Genomic DNA, 17,369 nt, shown 5'->3' with positions numbered 1-17,369 from the left:
CACTCCATTCTTGATTATTATTTGACAGGTATGTAGTATGTGAGTACCAGTGATATTTTATGTAAGAGAACACTGCAGTTTTACTGTTGTTTAAGCTAATCTTTGGGAAAGCGTATCTAGGTTTTTTGAGTGCTTGAGGTCCATGCAGAAAACTGGTAGTTCATGCAGGTCAGTTGTCTCAGTAGTCTGGTATTGGTATGGTTTATTTTTTATTTTTATTTTATTTTATTTTATTTATTTATTTTTTTTTTGCCTCAGTTTAGAAGGGTCTTTCCATAATTTTGTCTGTACCTTTAATGGTTTTTGTTTGAAACCTGTTTATAATTATTAACAACTGGTTTTATTGTGTGTGTACAGTAAGATGCCATTTTACTTGTTTTACAGTATTGCCTAGGATGTTGGTCCATTCATGATCCATTTTATTTGAGTTCACAAGTTCTCACCCTGATTAATATGTATGAGAATTGCTTATCTAGAGTGAGCAATTAATTACCACATAATATTGTCAGTAATTTAACAGTATTATGATATGCACACTAATGTCTTAATTAAAAAATGTCATAAGGATGTTTTTTAAAATTACGCCATTTTTTAGTGCTATTACAGTTTGCTGTCATATTTGTTTTACATAACTGATTTTCAGTGTGTGCATGCTTGCCTATTTCATTGTTGGTTGGAATTAACTTGCATAATTTAAAAACCATATTTTCCAGTGTATAATGAAATTTAGAAAAGGGATTTTGACGTAGGAAAAATATATTTCTGGGCGAGGAAGCCGTGTCGCCCAGTGAAATAAGTCTGTTTAGCGTTATTTCTAGTAAAATATTGCTATAATACCAGAGAACTGCTAAATTGGACATGTCAGAACTCTCTGACTCGCTCACCTATAAAGAAAAGGCCTCATAGTCTATCTCACTCTATTTATGTTGGTTTTAAGCATCTTACAACTGGCTTTTCAGACTTGCCTAGAGAATCTATCTTCTCAAAATTCTCAATTTTTTTGTATGTGTTCATATTTGTTATTTTGACTTCAAGGTTATTATATATAAAATTATGGCATAATTGTTATATATGTGGTATGGCTTATGAAAACATATTCACTGCCATACAAAAATACTTCATAAGTATTGTACTTGAACTAATGCAAATATACAGCTTGAACAATTTTAAACACTTAAACAGTGATGCAAACAGTTTAAAAATATTTCTTTCTATTGAAATCTGGCAAAGATATATTACAAAGTTATTATTTGTGTTATATGCTTTACACAAATTCATCATTACAACACAAACGCACATCTTGGTTACTTGTTTTAATAAGAATTAAGCATCACAAACATTAGCAAATAAAAGTAGACAAGTAGATTATGAATACTGGGATTTAAGGTTGGGTGATGAATTAAAATTTATATACATACAGTAAGTGCTTTAACTTCCTTTCCAAATATATTCAATATACAGTAACATGTCTGCTCTTTGGACATAAATATTAGTTGTTTTTCCTGTTTAATGGCTATGAAATCTATCGTTTCTGTGCCATCTGGAGATGTCCAAGCATTTTTATGGATGCTTTTTAAAGGAAAGATTCACATCTAGTTACAAGTTATTTACATAAAAAACTAATGAGTTTCATCCCAGTTTTGCTTGCGGTCTTTCCCAGATGTTCCTTATCCAGTACATCCTCCATTTCTTCATTGTTCCTATCAACATTTCCTTTTATATTACCAATAACAATTCTCATATGGCTCTCTGGTATTTTGTCTTATTACATTCTGGTCCTTGGTATAAGTTAAAAATTTACAATAATCTCTTGATTAACTTTACGATTCGCCTAGAACATTCTAGGACTTAGGCTACTTGATATCTCCCTGCCTAAATTGAGAATTGGGCTTTTTGAAGTAAGTGTTATTTTGGAACATAAATTATTTTTTCCACGCTACCCCATTACCCTTTTTAAGAAATGTTCCCTCATAGCTATACATTCTTGCTGATAAATTGTCAAGTCTACATGCAAAATGCAACCAATTTAGGGTTAGGAACCAGTGGATTTTTTACATGTGTGTACTTGTATGTGACATTTTTATTGGAGAACTTTTGTCTGGGACCATGCATATCAGATAAAATGGACAGTTTGAATAGTGGTTTTGTATGAAAACATTACTTTTTAAAAATTTATTTTAATTAATTTTTCTTTTTCCCCAGAAATTTCAGACTGTAGAGGAAGCGCACCTGGCTCAAATGTTGCAGTTTGTACAAACTTATATCAATGTACTCCAAAGCAATCATGAAGCCATGGGACAAATTCACCAAGATTTACTAAATCAGTACTCCCAATTTTCTATTGAGAGACTTCTTGATCAGTTTGCTCTTTCCAAGCACACAGGTCTTGAAAAGCCAAGTAAGTTTGCAGCTTGTTTTTATATTCTTTATTATTAGCTACTGGTGAGAAGTAATATACAAGCAGCCCTCTATTAGCAGCAGGGGTTCCGTTCCTGGCTGGCAACGCTAAGTGATTTTCAATGCTAAGCGATTTTCAAGCCTACGGCTGCCCCACACCTTATTTTGAAATTCTAGACCAGTTAACCCTTAAATGCCGTGTGGACGTATTTTATGTCGACATTTTTTGTCTCTTGGGGGCCGACTGGACGTATTTTACGTCGACATACAGAAGTTTTTTTAAAAATTCGCGGAAAAATACTTATAGGCCTACCAGCCGAAAACTCTTATATCACGCGCCTTGGGGGATGCTGGGATTTCACGGATCAAGGTGTTGTTTTGTTTACAATCGTTACGCAGGCGCGCAAGCGCGAATTTCTTTCTTGCCACACTAAAAAGTATTGGTGACACATCTCGGAAATTATTTCGTCACATTGGCATAATTTTTTTACCATTTTAAATTAGCCATTACATGGAGTATTATATATGAAAATGTGCGCATTTTTATGTAGAATACAACAAAAAATACTCATGATTGTAGCTTTTATCAGTTTTGAGATATTTTCATATAAATAACGATAAGTGCCAAAATTTCAACCTTCGGTCAACTTTGACTCTACCAAAATGGTCAAAAAACGCAATTGTAAGCTAAGCTAAAACTCTTATATTTTAGTAATATTCAATCATTTACCTTCATTTTGCAACAAATTGGAAGTCTAGCACAATATTTCGATTTATGGTGAATTTATGAAAAAACTTTTTCCTTACGTCTGCACGGTAACTCTTCCGAAAAAAATCATAGATACGATAGTGGTAATGTTTGCACCATTTTAAAATTAGTCATTACATAAAGTTTTATATATGGAAATGTGCGCAATTTCATGCACAATACAACTAAAAACAACCCATGGTTGTTGTAGCTTTTATCAGTTTTGAAATATTTTCATATAAAAAATGATAAGTGACAAATTTTCAACCTTCGGTCAACTTTGACTCTACCGAAATGGTAGAAAAACGCAATTGTAAGCTAAAACTCTTATTTGTTCCGACATGTTATACAAACCATCGGTCCTTTACAGTAGGAAGATTATTTTAGCGGCAGCTGGAACGGTCGTAAGCTTCGAAAAAGGGGTTAAGTAGTTAACTGCTTGTCTGCCAGTGCGCGCGCCGCGCGACTGGGAGGCGAGGAATTACTTTTGCTTTCGGCTGTGTTGGGTGAAGACGTGTTCGTCGCGCTCTCTGCCCGCTGATCGTCGTTCGCTTTGGATTGTTTGTGTACCTTAATCTGGTTTGTTTGGTTGTGTGAAAAAGTGACTGTAAGTACGGTATCTTTTTATACATTCAACTTACCTGTCAGATATATACATAGCTATCACTCCGTCGTCCCCGACAGAAATTCGAATTTCGCGGCACACGCGGCAGGTAGGTCAGGTGATCTACCCCCCCGCCGCTGGGTGGCGGGAATAGGAACCATACCCGTTTTCTAATTCATATTTTTTCTGTCGCTTGGAATGTAAACAACGTTTGCAGTTCCTCCTGATGGATTTTCGTGTTTCATCGCCATCGATCGTCTGGGCTAACTTTTACAGGGAAGATATGGATCTTTGTTCGGCATACGCTTTTGTTAACTTTTGATAATATTAACTTCGAAAATTTCGAAGATTAGTGACGTGTAACTACCGAAGTTTTTCGGTAGACACTCATGCACTTTCACGAAAGTGAATACTTATACTTTCATGAAGGGAATTACTTATATTTTATTCATTAATACAAATAAGTGTTAGATTTGATTGAGAAATGTTATAATCTTTCTTCATAGTTGGGGAAGTCAGAAAAGTAACTATCTCCTTTAGAAGCCTTTTATTAGGCTCTTAGTGTTAACCGAGGAATTATAGTAGTAACAGTACTAGTAGTTGTTGCATCCTCATCACCTTCTTACTCCGCAGAATTAAAATATCCATATTTGCCAAATTGTAGACTTTGGATATAGTTCAAATGCGAACTCTTAGAACGTAAGAAGTGAATATAGTGTTCCCCCATTACAATGGAGGTGCGTCTGATCGGCTCTGTCTCGCTCTCGAGGTCTAGACCTCTTCCAAGCTCACAAGCCCAGAGGAGAAGGAATGTCGAAAACCGTAAGGAGGTTTCAGAGAATCCCCACCGGTCAGGCGTCCCCTCGGCAGGTTCTGTAGAGCGTCCCAGACTGCCAGGGATAGCCATTGGAAAGGCATCCTAAAAATAAAACAGTGTTTTCTCCCTTTTTATGCCTACTGTTCCATGATGGATAGGAGAACTTCGAATGAATGACTATCCCATGGGGGTATGAAATTGGTTATTTCAACATAAGAAATTCCCCATCGGTGCATTTTTAGATTATAGATCTATTCTGATTAGAACGATTTAGATTATTTGTCAATCGAATGAATTATATGGATCTCGTTGAGTGATAAAGCATATATGTATGACTTTAAGCTTCTAGCTCCTACCATGCTTAAGACAAATCGCCTTAGGCTACGGTATGGCAAGGCATACTCACATACCGAAATTTATGCTATAATGGTCAAGTGAAATCCTTACAAAATTCCTAAATTAATACGGTTTACCTTAATGTACAGTATTATAGAGTATTCTATTACGCTAGAGTATGAGTTATATGATGCTTTCGTGTCTTCGAGAAGTGATCGGAGAAGCATATCTTTATTGGTGAATTGAGAGTAGGATAGAAACATTTTTCTTCGTGTTAGAAGAGGTTTCCATGAATTACCAGTACCCTTCTAGGACTTTCCTAGGAAGAAATTGTTTTAAAGGATTGTTTAGACGACACCTATTTAGTTTCTAGACTTGTCGAAGTCTCGTTTCGCTAATTATAGCTATATAAAACTTCCTGAAGCTCGATAAAAATTTTATAAGATTCCTTTATTTAATGGAGTAACTGGCAACTCTGGAAATGGAAGGCCAGTCGGCTTTCGAAGACTGCTTTCGCTTTGAATTGAGAGAGACCAGTGGCAGTACCGTGTTGTTCTCATCCGTCGAGCAGTCGATTACAGCTCTCTCCCCTGCGGAATGGGATAACTAACCGTATCTCTTCCCTACAATCGTGGTCTTAGCCTCGGATTGAGGGAATACTGAAGCTGTCATAAATAAAATATTGTCTGCCTTTTGTTAGGAAGCTTTCAATAAGAAAGATATTACAACCTTTCAGTGCTGTTTACCGTAGATAACATGATTAAAGGATTCTAATGCAGCAGAACATTATATTATTTAATGCACTCATACTTACGAAAGCATGTCTTATTAGAGTACATACTTAGTGAGACAAGAGAGATGTAATAGAGGATTCACTTCAAGACTACGCTATGGTTAAGGTCTTTTAGGAAACGACACAACCGTATTTAGAATCGGATATTGCGCAGAAGTTGTATGAGTCGAATGGGAAACATTCTTTAGTGGGAAATGTTTTCCCTGAATGGATTATACTACGTATATAATAGTTTTTCATAATAGAAACCGGAATTAACATATGAAAGGATGTCGGGGGTACCATAAAGACACAGATGTTCTGGCACATAACATAAAGATAATTAGTAGGAGGCGCCAGCCTGGTGCAATAAGCGAAGAGCACCAGCCAAAATATTTCTCGTTCGTGAAAATAGGGGGGGGGGTGGGGGGCGGATACGGAAGAATTAACCGAAAAGAATAATTCCCCTTCCGAATATACTCGAATTAGAGAAAATTGAGAAGAAAAATCCAACTATGTAAGTACTGTAAAATTATAGGATTCTTACAGCACTCTTCTTATTTTGATATCGAGATTTCCTGACCACGGTTTGCAAGTAATGGGCCAGAGCGTGACGCCTCAGGAGCGAGGCGCGAGACGCCAGCCAAAAGGCGTGACGCCTCCCATGAACGAGCGCCAGGCAAGCGCGAGGACGCTGCGAGGCGCGAGACGCCAGCCAGAAGCGTGACGCCTCCCAGGAGCGAGGCACCAGGCAAGCGCGAGGACGCTGCGAGGCGCGAGACGCCAGCCAGAAGCGTGACGCCTCCCAGGAGCGAGGCGCCAACCAGGCGCAAGACATCAGGATCTCAATTTCTCAGTATTTGGAGATAGATTTCCATGAGTTTCCTCTTTGAGACCTGACACAAGATCAGTTTTTTCCTGCAGGGACCACAAGTTATCGCACAGGCGGCCGTGGCCCTTGTCAGGATTAACTGAAATGCGGAAGTCTCTAACAAGAACAGACTTCTCATGTCAGGTGATATAGTGGTCGCGTGAGCGACTTCTTTCCTGGCAAGAGGAGTTGTTTTGGGAGAAACTTTCTTTGCCAGATCAACCCTCTACTGACAATTATTCTAGATATCGCACAGGCGAACGTAGTACGTGTCAGGATAAGTGGGTTCCTCTGCTTTATAGACCTTTACATGGTGAAGAGAACCGATATCTTTAGAAGTCTCTCGCTTTCCTCAACCTTATGAGACAAGTGATAGAAAATATATCGGACTCATAAGTTAATCTGGGTGCAGGTTTTAGAAGACCTTGGCAACCCCTTTTTTATTGCACGTTTCGGCTAGTCCCTTGAACCATGCAGCTCTCTTTCTCCTCTTTCATTGTTATTAACAGGATGTTATATTATCCTACTCCTATGTAAACATATAACAAGGGAGACCTTGTAATGTTTTGGTACTGGAAAAGACTCGTAAGAGCTCTCAGTATTTGGTGAGAGGCTTTTTCAAGTATTTGAACCGTACATTACGGCCTGATGTCCTAGGATAGGAATCTTGAATGATTCTCCTCGATCCTGGATCATTTATTAGGAGTATAGGATAATAATAATTTGTTGTTTTTGCTGAATAACGATGATAGAATTTTCCATTCTCTCGTTGCCCAGGCACGAGGACGGGAAGAAAGAATATAAGAGAGAGGTAGCAATCTACACCATCTTTATTTTATAGAAAGGGGAATAAAATTTAGTCTTTTTCCCCTAAAATATAAACTCTTTACAGAATGTAAGACAAAGGGCGTCAAAGAAAGAGAGGATAATACGTTATGCCTCATTTTAGACTTAGAGAGGTTGGATTCACAGAGGTCACGTTCTTCTCACAGCAAGGTTTGGAAGTCTTTTCCAAGGACAGTCTGAATATTCTTTCAGCATCTATTTTAAATGGACCTTAACAACCTCTCCACTCTGAGTCTGTCTGCGTGCAGACTGACCAGAAGTGGACATGAATGAGAGGATGTTTCAAGGTAAATGACAGTATCATGAAATAAGATATTTGATTACTGCAGATCGTGCTAGAGGGAATGAGGAAACTGTCCCCTTCCGATACCTCTGTGAACCACATAGCGGTTTTTTCTTCCCTTTCAGAGGGAAGAATCACCTTTGTATATTTCTGCTATCAAAGAACGCAGTAAAAGGCTATACTCTGTCTCTATAAAGGGAATTGGAGTTAGCAGAGCATTAAGATCTTCGGGATCTTATACAATACCTCTATACGACAAGACTAGGAGATCTTATAATTACAATGGGATCCTATTTGGGCCTCAGATTCCGTGTTCTGACAAGATGGAACTGCTCCTCATCAATGTTATTTCTCTTGGTTACTAAAACGACCAAAAGGGACGACGTGGAAATTTTTGGGCTTTGGAATCAGGAATAAAATTCTAGAAAGACTAGGCAAATGGGTTCCTGCCAGATGGTATGTTTGGCGAAAGAACTAAAACCTTTTATTCCTGGATCAACGCTTTCAGATAAAGGATTCGTTGTCGCAGGCAATGTATTTACGTTCTCATCTACAAAAGAAGATAAGGTTTTAAACGTTTGCTGACAGAGTCTTTGGAATATGATGAGGGCTTAAAAAAAAAAAAAAAAAAAAAAAAAAAAAAAAAAACAAAAAAACACTTCCCAGAAGGTTCGAAGAGATATTTAAAGTGCTAGAAATCAGGAATCCTCCCAATTTCAGCTCAGAATATCCTTAGACTTCCAGGCTCTTTCCTTGCCTTCGTGCAAGGATAGGGAAGATTTTGCAACAAGAGAACTCATCAACATGTAGGAAGAGTGCTCGTTAGCAACGGAAGTATCAAGTATGATCCTCCTCGGAGGAAGACTGGTCTCTCGTGACTATTAGATTTCCTATCGTCTACTGGATGTAGCTGACTAAAATTACCGTCGCCCCTTGTTACGGAGGCCATAAGCTCAAAGTGAAAGAATTCTTACACCCTTTTCCATTCTCCTGATAAACGATTGTGGATGTTTCAGACTTTCGGACAATGTAGCGCCAATCAGGCGCCAAATGCCAAACAGGCGTAAAGACGCAAAGCAAGACAGTCCAAATAAACACTGTCATTGTCTGATGGAGAAGGAGTAGGCCTCCAATCTGGCGCAGATGCGCTAGAGGCGAATAAATCAGGCAAATAGAGTGTCCGAGGTGGACATCGCCAGTTTCATCGAGACTCTTAACAAGCTCGAATCTCAAGCAACTGTGGGGAGAAGTCAGCCAGGCGCGAGGAGCCAGCCAGACGCGAGGCGCCAGGCAAGCGAAGCGCCAGCCAGGTGCGAGGCGCCAGCCAGGCGCGAGGCGCCAGCCAGGCGCGAGGCGACAACCAGGCGCGAGTGAGGCGCCAGCCAGGCGCGAGGCGCCAGACTGGCACGAGGCACCAGGCAGGCGCGAAGCGCCAGCCAGGCGCAAGCCAGGCTCTGGGCTTCATCCAGAAGAGATCTATTTCAAAGAAAGCCCTGGTCTTCTTTGGAACAGTAGAATCTCTAAAGCACTTCTTGAGTAACTTGATGATTCCTTCAAACAGCTAAGAATTAAAAGCGCTTGAAGTGCGGGCTTTTAACAATTCTCGTTCTTTCCATAACAATATGTCATGAGAGACATATTAGCTGTAATAACGGGAGATGGCAACTCTGTAGTTTGACTTTTCTTTGCACGAAGGAGATCAAGTGGGCCTATGAGAGATCCTTCTCTCTTTGTTATACGTGTCCACGGATGCGTTGCTGGGATAGGGAGACGACACTGATCCTTAACTAGTGAATTGAAAATTTTATTTTTTTATTTGTATTTTTTTTTTTTTTTTTTTTTTTTTTTTTTTAACATAAGTGTATTATTTTCTGGGGTTATTTTGAAATGAGTTTGGGGATAGCTCTTTTTCAAAATTAAGCACAAACCCTCATGTTAGGATCAGGTGATCGGGATCGTGTTGTGCTCCTTAAATTATGCCAATAGGCATTGGTGTATTGTCATGTAAGTGGTATAAGACCCCATTGACAAATGACCACTAGATTCTGTCAAGTAAGTGGATAAGACCCCATTGACAGATCTACAAGAACTCTTAGCCATAGGTCACATCCTCGCTGAGGCTCTTGAGACGAAGCAGACTACTAGTAATAGCTGGGAAGTCGAACCCTCATCCTTTTCGTCTAAACACATAGGAACCAAGGTTTTATTTATTTATTACCTACAACGTATGTGTTTACTGTATATTCAGTAATAGCTGTCTTTTACCCTCCACCAATGGTGTGAATCAGCTATGTATATATCTGACGGGTAAGTTGAATGTATAAAAATGATATTGTTATGATACAATAAAGTTTTATACATACTTACCTGGCAGATATATACAATTAAATGGCCCACCCAGCCCCTCAGGAGACAGCTGGAAGAAAAAATATGAATTAGAAAACGGGTATGGTTCCTATTCCCGCCACCCAGCGGCGGGGGGGTAGATCACCTGACCTACCTGCCGCGTGTGCCGCGAAATTCGAATTTCTGTCGGGGACGACGGAGTGATAGCTATGTATATATCTGCCAGGTAAGTATGTATAAAACTTTATTGTATCATAACAATATCATTTTTTTCATTTATTTTTCAATTGTTGTGATGGATCAATCTGATGATAATTCCCCGCGCCCTACCACCTCACGTAGAGTCTGTCCTGGAGTGGATGGGCGCCGATGTGGGGCATTTCGTTCATTCTTGGAGGTGGACCCGCATGAATTGTGTTCACGTTGCCGAGGGCGCGATTGTTCTCGGTCCAATACTTGTGATGTCTGTGTGAATTGGTCCGAGGCGCAGTGGGTGCTGTACGAGGGGAGGAGGAAGAGAAGGCCTGCCAAGGAGTCGTCGGGAAGTTCTCCTGCGACTCCCTTGGTTACGGATACTTCTTCTTAACTTCCTCCTGCTCAGCTCCCGCGTTTGTTGCCTTCCCCTTCGGGGGGGTTTCGGAGTCCTTCTCCTCTCTCGATCGGTCGAGTGTGGAGGAGGGCGCCTGTTACCCGGATGTTCAACTATATTCGGGGTCTTCCGTGCGTTTGGGGTGGGGCACTTCTCCCCCTGTGCGTGAGGGAACCCCTCTATCTAACCCAACTCTTGCTCCCGCAGGTAAGACTTCTGTGGGTGATGACCGTGGACAGGTGTGGGCTGCGCTGGGGCTGCAGGGCGTGCCTAGCATCCAGGGGCTGCTGCAGCGTCGGGTGGGGTCTGGGGCGGTAACCCATGGAGCAGTCACCACTACGACCACCACTATCTCCACGCCCGCTTATGCCCCTCCCCCTCACCTGGTCTACAGTCCTCATGCTGTGTCGGTGACGCTGTCTGCTGCTGTACAAGGGCCGGTCGCCGCCGTACCGGGGGGGGGGATGCCGCCGCCACCTGGGTTCTTCGTGTTGCCTGCCCCAGACTTCCGCTGTCCCAAGAGCTTGCCCCTGGACCGACCACCAGTACCTAGGTTCCCGCTGGCTGCCGATACCTCGGATAGGATGATGGTTGCACCGGCCGTACCTGCCGTATCTGCCGATGATCTGGTCCCCGCTGATGGCTTGGCTGCCCCTGCTGTGGATGCCGCTGCCGATGTTCCTGCCGCTCCTGCCGCTAATGAGATGGTTGCTGTTCCTGTCGCTCCTGCCGCTCCTGTTGCTCCTGCTGTTCCTGCCCCTGTCCATGCTGGTCCTGCCCACGGTGTGTCTTCCCCAGTCCCAGGTCCTTCCAGACAGGTGCAGTCGGACTGTGTTGCTTCGGCAATAGCCCCGACTCCGGCCTGGATGGAGGACCTGACGACTGTCCTGCGCGAGCTGACGAAGAAGAGGAGGAAGGTGTTGTCTTCGTCTTCGTCGTCTTCTTCGTTGTCTGCTGCCGCCTCTTCCCCTTCGACTTCTAAGGCCCGCAAGCCGAAGAAGAAGAAGGTTGCCTCCCCCCCCAAGAAGTCTCCTTCGGGAGCTTCTAAGGGCCCGTCTCACCTTGGTGGGATGGGGGGTCCTTCTGCTGGTCTTCCTGCTCCTTCGGGAGCGGGGCCCGCCTCCCCTTCCGCAAGGAAGAGGAAGGCGGGGACCAGAGGAGCACCGGTTTCGACCGGTTCTTCTTCGCCTGGTGTTGGCGGCACTGCCGCTAAGCCAGGACCAGCTCGGCCTCTCGTTCGCGAGAGATCCTGAGTGTACGCTCTCCCCCGGGAGACCGTGCAGCCAAAGTTTTGGCGCCAGAGTTCGCTCGGCGCCAGGACCGCGGCACTGAGCAGAAGGCTGGTGAGAGTCACTCAGGTGACTCTCGTCAGGCCAGCGGCCGCTCTAGTAGCGACCTGCCGGTAACCAGGGTGGATGTGACGGTCGCTGACCGGCCACGGGCTGAGGGAGGGAAGAGGTCCCCCTGGCCGCTAGCACCAGCCTCGGCTGGCACCAGCGGCTCGACGCGCCGCGAGCCCACGCACCGGTCCAGCCGCGATAGCGAGCGTTGCCGCTCCCCTGACCGATGCTCCCACAGGGACCGGTTGGGTGGGGAGAGCGGCAGCAGCTCGTCTGGCGCACAGGACCGGCGCCGCTGTGCTCAGTCCAGCCGCCCGCCCCAGGCGAGCGGCGCGACAAGGCCTGCAGCTCGATCCCCACCGCGGGTTGGGGATCGCCTGCAGCCCTCCAAGCCCACCGGTCCTGCCGGTGAGCGTGAAGGGAGCGTCAGGTCTTCCTCTCCAGTGCCTTCAACCTCCTCGGGTACACCGGGAGGGGCGAGACACCCATGAGCGATCACGAGGGGCGCGCTCCTCGTGATCCCGTCACGATGCAGTACACGCCTGGTTCGGTCCTAGGATTGACCAGGACTTACGCGCAAGTGGCAGGAGGAGACCGAGAGTGGTCTGTTGCTGTTCCTCCTTCTGAAGGAGGAGGATCCCGGGAGTCGGCCTTGTTGGAGGGACTGGACGGTCCTACTCCTCGAGACGCTATTACCCCTGAGATCCAGAGGAACTTTGCCGAGGTTATTGCGCTGATTCGTCAGCACAACGACCTTGGGGAGGGATCGCCGCTCCCACCTTCCGAGCCCACGTCCCGGCTCGAGTCATTCTGGGGCCTGAAGAGGGAACCCAGACCAATGGTGGGTCTGCCTCGATCCCAGCTTGCCGACTCAGTGTTCGACCAGGTGGAATCTCTCGTCTCTGGACGGGAGGACTCGCTCAGGTCAGGCCGGTCGTCGAAGCTGCTTCCTCCTCTGCATTGACAGCGGCGATTTTACGTGCCATCAGAGGACCTGATGCTGCCTAAACAGGTTAACCCAGGGTTAGTTAGGCTAACACCGGGTGTGTCTCGGCAGCAGCTCCTGTCTGAGAACCTATGGTTCTCGCAGCAAGAGGCACTGGGCCTGGAATCTACTGCTATGGCAGCGTTCCAGGCAGTCTCCTGGCTCGACCTGTGGTCCCTCACAGTGTCGAAAGTCGCGGCCAACTTTGGGGGCTCCGTCCTTGAGGAAGACCCGGCTTTCAGGAGGCTCTGCCAGTCTGGAGGTAGGGCCATCTCCTACCTAGCCCACCAGATGGCTAACCTGTGGGCCAACCTGGTACTTCGTCGTAGGGACGCCGTCCTGACACGAGTTTCCATCGGGGCTGGGCGTGAGGCGGCACTCGGGCTATGCAACGGACCGGTTCGGAGTTCCTCCTCTCTCTTCCCAGACGAGATGGTGGACGCTGCGGTAGAGAGACGGCGCACTGATGACAGTGACCGTCTTCTCCACCAGGCAGTTTCGAAGGCGGCTGGGCAGCCTTGAACTGCGGCTAAACCAAAGAGTTTGGCTAGCGCTTCCTCGGGGGCTAAGACGGCTGCTACGTCTAAACCCCGAGGAAAGACTCTGTCTTCCTCTTCTGCGAAGGGGGGCTCTCCTCAGCCCTCCTCCCAGCCCTCCTCCTCGCGAGGATCGGCAGGGAAGAAGTCGAAGAAGGTGGGAAACGTACGGGACAGGCATTCCCCTCACCTGCTGCCAGAAAGTGGGGTGGTGCCTGGCGAGCCATTGGGCAACATGGCAGCGCTATGGCGCCGAGACCTGGGTAGTAGATGTCCTTCGGGAGGGATATCTACTACCCTTCGAATTTCGGCTACCCCTCACTTCCAACCCGGTCCAACCCCTGACTTATGTCAAAGAATCTGCAAAGGACATCGCTCTTCGACAGGAGATCCAGACCATGCTGAGCAAGGGAGCTGTAGAAATCGTCAGGGACCAATCACTGGGCTACTACAGCCGCCTTTTCCTGGTGGAGAAGTCGTCTGGGGGCTGGCGCCCGGTGATAGATCTCTCTCCCCTGAACCGTTTCATTCGCCAGACTCGGTTCAAGATGGAAACTGCACGTTCCGTGCTCGATTCCATCAGGGGGAGCAATTTCATGCTTTCGGTGGACCTGAAGGATGCGTATTTTCAGATACCCATTCATCAGTCCTCCAGGAAGTACCTCCCACTTCATCCTCGACGGGACGGTGTACCAGTTCATGGCACTTTGTTTCGGTCTGTCAACCGCCCCACAGGTGTTCACGCGAGTGTTCACTCTGGTGTCTTGCTTGGGCCAACTCAGCAAGAATACGTCTTCTGAGGTATCTCGACGATTGGCTAGTCCTGGCGAGCTCCCGCTCGCAGTTGTTGCAGGACAGGGATCGACTTCTCAGATTCTGCCGCGATCTGGGGGATTGTGTAAACTTCGAGAAGTCCGACCACCTCCAAACCCAAGCAGAGGATGAAGTACCTGGGCATGCTGATCGATACGGTAGCAGAGCAAGTCTTCCCCACAGACTTGCGGATCAGCAGGTTCAGGGAGGCAGCCATCCTGGGTTTTCTGTCTCAACAGAAGCAACCAGCTCAGCAATGGCAAGTCGTGATCGGCCAACTGTCGTCACTCGAGAAGTAGTCCCTCACGGGCGTCTTCACCAGCGGTAAAGGAGAGTTGGTCACAGGCTCAGGACCCGCCATACTTCCCCATGGCTCTCATGGAGGAGGTGAGACGGGATCTCGCTTGGTGGCTGGACGACAGGAACCTCTTAAAGGGAGTGCCTCTCAGCACTCCCCCCCCCCACCCCCCCCCACCCCTGGAGATGTTGCTGTTTTCAGACGCATCCACTGAGGGATGGGGCGCACACCTGGAGGAGTTGCTTTCTGCAGGTGTGTGGGACCATCATGACAAGCACCTTCACATCAATGTCTTGGAACTCAAGGCGGCGTTTTACGCTCTCCAAGAGTTCCAGGACCGCTTGATGGGACACTCAGTGATGTTGATGTGCGACAACACCACAGTAGTAGTGGCATATGTCAACAAACAGGGGGGACTGATGTCTCTCCCGTTGCACAAGTTGACAATGCAGGTGCACGAGTGGGCCATCGCTCACTCGATAGAGCTGTCAGCACGCTACATTCAAGGCAAGGGGAATGTAGTAGCGGACAAGCTCGGCCATCGGGATCAGGTGATTGGGACTGAATGGTCACTACACCCAGACGTGGTGGAAAGGCTCTTCAACCTGTGGGGGCGTCCAGTCGTCGACCTGTTCGCCACCCGGCACAACAGAAAACTTCAGGTTTTCTTTTCAGCCGTGCCGGACCCATGGGCAGCTGCAGAGGACGCGCTTCAACAGCCCTGGAACAACCTCTTCGAGTGCTGGTCACCCCGAACCTCAGGATGATCCTGGTATCCGGATCTGCTGGCTTTTCTAGTGGAGGCACCAAGAGAGATTCCCCCCTGGCACAACCTTCTCGCCCAGCCGCACGTGGAACGGTACAACCAGGCAGTCCAGTCCCTTCAACTTCACGGCTGGCTGTTATTCACCATCTCTTGCGAAAGAGAGGCTTTTCTCGCAGCGCAGCAACAGAGATGGCTGGACACGTCAGGCAGTCCTCTGCAGCTGTGTACCAGGGAAAGTGGGCCGTCTTCTGTGGTTGGTGTCGTAGACGTGGTCTCTCTCCTCTCAGAGCCACTCTTCAGCAGATAGCGGATTTCCTCGTCTTTCTTCGCCGAGAGAAGCTCCTCTCAGTCCCCACAGTCAAAGGATACAAATCCGCCCTGGCTCTGGTCCTGAAACTGAGGGGATTGGACATCTCGGAGTTCGTTCGAGATCTCCTTGCTTATGAGGAGCTTCGAAAGGTCTTGCCCCCCACCAGGGAAAACTCAGGCCCCCTGCGTGGGACGTGACTCTCGTCCTTAGGAGTTTGACTCGAAGACCATTTGAGCCACTCCGAGAGTCGTCAGACAGGGATCTGACCCTCAAGACCCTCTTCTTGCTGGCCCTGGCATCGGCGAAGCGAGTAGGAGAACTTCATGGTCTTTCTTATGATGTTAAGCATTCCAGAGGATGGGGATCTGTGACGCTCGATTTCGTCCCGAACTTCGTGGCTAAGACTCAGAATCCGTCGATCCCTGACGACAGGTTCGAGTCTTTCACAATCCCCTCCTTATTGGATTTCACCGACAACAATATGGATGAGATGCTGCTTTGTCCTGTGAGGGTGCTACGGCGCTATCTGAAGAGAACTCGACACCTTAGGCCTGAGTGTCGACGCCTCTTCGTTAGCACTGGGGTTACCAAGAAAGAAGTATCCAAGAACACACATTTTTTTTCTGGCTGCGTGAGGTGATCAGGGGAGCGTACGAAACTGATGGTAGTGACGACACCCGTCCCCCTCGTCCGAGAGCCCACGAAGTCAGAGGCATTGCCCCGTCAATGGCGTCCGCAAGAACTTCTCCGTGGCGCAGGTCCTGAAGGCTGGGTCTGGTCCAACCAGACCACCTTCGGGATATTGCCCACAAGTCCTTGGATACCTTTTCCTTGGGACCTGTGGTGGCTGCTCAACACGTGTAAGCTTACCCAGCACCCTAGCAGGCAGAACCAAAGCATCGATTCCTTGGTGCGATTGAAGGAATGAATGTGGTGAATGAGAGTGTGACTGGCTTCTCTTCCCCTATCTTTCTCTCCCTCTACCTGTGGGCAGAGGGTCTTGGTCGTTACCATGCTGGAAGAGGAAAAGATGCAGGTAAGCTACCCGACAGAGCTCCAGTCTATCCCTTTCATTTAGGGATAGGGTGTAAATATCCTCCACTTCCTCCTACAAGGGGGGGGAAGTGGATGCCAACAAGAGACAAACCCATAACTTTATGTTGCCCTCTTGCAAGAGGAACAAAGTTCTTGCTTGCTAGTTCTAAGAGATACGCCTTTCCTCTCTTCTTAGTACTTGGTCCAGAGGTCTGACCATTGATCCTGCGGTACACACCCCGATCAATTGGGCAGAGGATAGGATCCCTCCCTCTGCTCTTCGACCAGGGAGGGTGGGTATCCCAGATTGGACGAACACCAGTCTGTTCTTTAAGACTCAGGTCCTCCCACCAATAAGTCTTCCTAGTGTAAAGGACCGATGGTATGTATAACGTGTCGGAACAAATGGCAATTTGTCGAAAATTGCATTGTTCATACAATCAACTTACCTGTCAGATATATACATAGCTAAGACTCCGTCCGTCACCCCGACAGAAATTCAAATTTCGCGCCACTCGCTACAGCTAGGTCAGGTGATCTACCGGCCTGCCCTGGGTGGCAGGACTAGGAACCATTCCCGTTTTCTATCATATTTTCTCTGTCGCCGGTGGTATCAACATTGTTGTCACTACCTCCTGACTTAGATTCTTATTTCAACCTTTGGATCATCGTTTCTT

The sequence above is a fragment of the Macrobrachium nipponense genome, chromosome 7 (genome assembly GCF_015104395.2).
Source record: "Macrobrachium nipponense isolate FS-2020 chromosome 7, ASM1510439v2, whole genome shotgun sequence".
Classification (NCBI taxonomy): Eukaryota; Metazoa; Arthropoda; class Malacostraca; order Decapoda; family Palaemonidae; genus Macrobrachium; species Macrobrachium nipponense.
The sequence above is the reverse complement of the archived record's forward strand: the minus strand, read 5'-3'. Positions refer to the sequence as shown.